We start from the raw sequence: 2,880 nt of genomic DNA on the forward strand, positions 1-2,880 counted from the left end.
TTGTTTGTGGTTTGGTTTTATGCTTACTGTGTCTCTCCACCCCATTATCAGAGTAATATATGCTCATTGCATAAAATCTGGAATATGTGAAGACTGGAGATGAAAAGAAGCCCACCATTTGAGACATAGCCACTGCTGACATTTGTATATTTCCCTTCACTCTTTTACCTGCCTAAAGACATATATGCAGATGTGGACATATTTAGCTTTACATAGCTGCAGTCTACCACGTATAATCTATATCTTGTTTTTTTGATCTAATAAAATGTTAGCTTGGTTTTTTATGTCATTGACAGTTCTTGGTTAGCAGCTGTAATGGCTGCACAGCCCTGCTTCATTATTACTATTTTTTGTACTGAAATGTATGTACCACTTTCTGCTTATCCATTCATCCACCAGTGGCCACTTGGGTCATTTCTGCCTTTTGGCTATTGCAATAATGTTGCTGTCAACAAGGATGTACAAGTATCTGTTCGAGTCCCTGCTCTTAATTGTTTTGGGTATACACCCAACCTACATTAATCTTTAATCACTTAAAATGTTGGGCTTTGTGCTGGGAGGTAACCAAGGTAACTCTGGAGCAGCCTAACCCTGGCTACAGAGAGAAACTGACTCTTCCCTCTCTGCCCAATCTTTCACCACCTGTCAGGTTCCCAAGCTGTCCATACCTCACTGTGTGAAGGGCTTTGGGTATAAACTCCCAAAGAGAGGCTCAGCCCCTTTTCCTTTCCCAAGTTCATCCTGGAGGTTATAGCTCTTCAGAGGAATCTCTTGAGTTCTGGCCTGAGATCTGGGATTAAAGTAGAACCCGGGTTGTCCCTTGGGGCCTTAGGGATAGTCCGTTGTGGTGGAACCTGCCATCAGCCCCACTGCACTCAGTGGTCCCCTTGTACTCCAGGACAGTTTCTCTCTTCTGCACATGAGAACTTCAAGCAGAGAGGACTGTCATTAATTGATGCCTTCACATCACCCATCATTTGGCCATAATGGCCAAGAGCCCTCACTGCGCTTGGGTCTTGCCTTTCCACATGTTACTGAAAGCTCCTGTTGGTGTCCCTGTCCACTAACTCACCTGATGGGGCAGATGCTCCTTTCCTCTGAATGTCTGATAAAACACAATCTGTTGTGGGGAGCCCACACTCAAGGGTTTTCTTTGGGATCAGAGTTTCCCGGCTTTAGTCCATGCCCTGCTTGAGATCACTGTCATCTATGGTGCTAATCACCAAAGGATGCCCTTGTTTGATTCTGGATTCCAGGTGATAGTCCTTATCCCCAGATGGGGAAAGAGTTTGGGTGGGAGAGAACAAATGTGACAAGTTGGCTTCAGGTGAGGTGGCTGGGAGCCAACCCTCAGGTACCTGGCTCCGAGTAATGTGACGGCCCAGGCAAGAGGGCTCCCACTGCCAATGAGGAACAAAAGCTTGAGGTCTAGTAGTGTATTCAGCACATGCTAGGAAACAAGAATTGGGACGTGGACGAGGAGCAAAGTCCAGGGGTTAACTGCTTTTGGCTTTTCCTCTATAAAAGTCAGGGACTATGATTTATGTGGGTAAGAAGGTTTGGAGTAGGACTGAAGCTGCCATTTACAAAACCCTTGCCCTAATTTATTGTAGTTTTGGGTGTGTTTCCGAAAGAACCTTTCACAGGTGATTTTTATTCAGTACTCATTAACTCACAGGTTTTATGGATTCACATCTTCTACACTATTGAAAAACATATCTTGGTATTTATGTTAAGTGCAGCATGAGTTATTATATGAATAAATCACATTAAATTTGCCATTATCATGTGTGCAATTCTTGCTGCTGTTTTGGGACTGCTTGGTGCTGCCTTAGAGAAGCCATTTAACAGATCTTGAGACCGTGGTACAGGTTTGCCCCCTTAAAGTATCCAACCTGTTCCTCCCCATGTGAGGCCAAGGCAGCTGTGGCATGGGTTTTGTTAAGAAGTTGAATTCTTGAAGGTAGACGGTGAGTTGCACTTGACTGTAGACACACTTTTCTGGGCAGTGGTATGCCTCTCAGCTTGCCCTGCAGTTATAGTACAGAGACTCACCAGAAAGAAAGAGGAAGTGGGTTGACCAATTAGGTAGGCTTAGGGGAAACCATATATGCAATAGCAACAAGGTAGAGGAAGTAAATTAATGGGTTCTTGGGGTTCCCAACTGGAAATTTGCCTGTTTACTGGTCTTGGCTTAGTGTCTTGATGAGCCTTAGTTTATCTTTTTCTACCTATCCTACTGGTTTTGACTAAAAATTTGGAAGGCAGTGCTGCTTATATTGGTGAGGACACTGGAAGACATACATTTCCAAATAGATAAGGGCAGGTTGGAAGGATTGAGTAAATCTCAGCAGGTGAAGTAACTTCAATGTTCATTTACTGGCTTGTTTATTGGGAATGGTGTGAAGTTTAAAAAGCACAAACATGAGGGAGGATTGTTTGAGGCCAGAAGCTCAAGACTAGCCAGGGCAACATAACAAGACACCCATCTTTACACACAATTTTTTTTTTTTTAAATTAGCTGGGTGTGGTGGCATGGCACCTCTAGTCCCAGCTATCGGGAGGCAGAGACAGGAGGATCACTTAAGTCTGGGAGTTCAAGACTGCAGTGAGCTCTGATCATGTCACTGCACTCTGGCCTGAGTGACAGAGCGAGACCTTGTCTCAAACAAAAAAAGGCACAAACATGTATACAATGAAGAGTCATTTCCTCTTCCATCCTGTTCCCCAGTTACCCTATTATCCTCAGAGCAAGCATGCTTACCAGTTCTTGGAAACTGCTGAAGTTTGAAAAGGATACATGGAGACTAACAGGCAGGCCCCAGAACCAAGGTGCTAGTGAGGGATGACCCAAGGGAGCAGTATTGCACATGCAACCCT

Source organism: Chlorocebus sabaeus, chromosome X (assembly GCF_047675955.1).
Source record: "Chlorocebus sabaeus isolate Y175 chromosome X, mChlSab1.0.hap1, whole genome shotgun sequence".
NCBI lineage: Eukaryota > Metazoa > Chordata > Mammalia > Primates > Cercopithecidae > Chlorocebus > Chlorocebus sabaeus.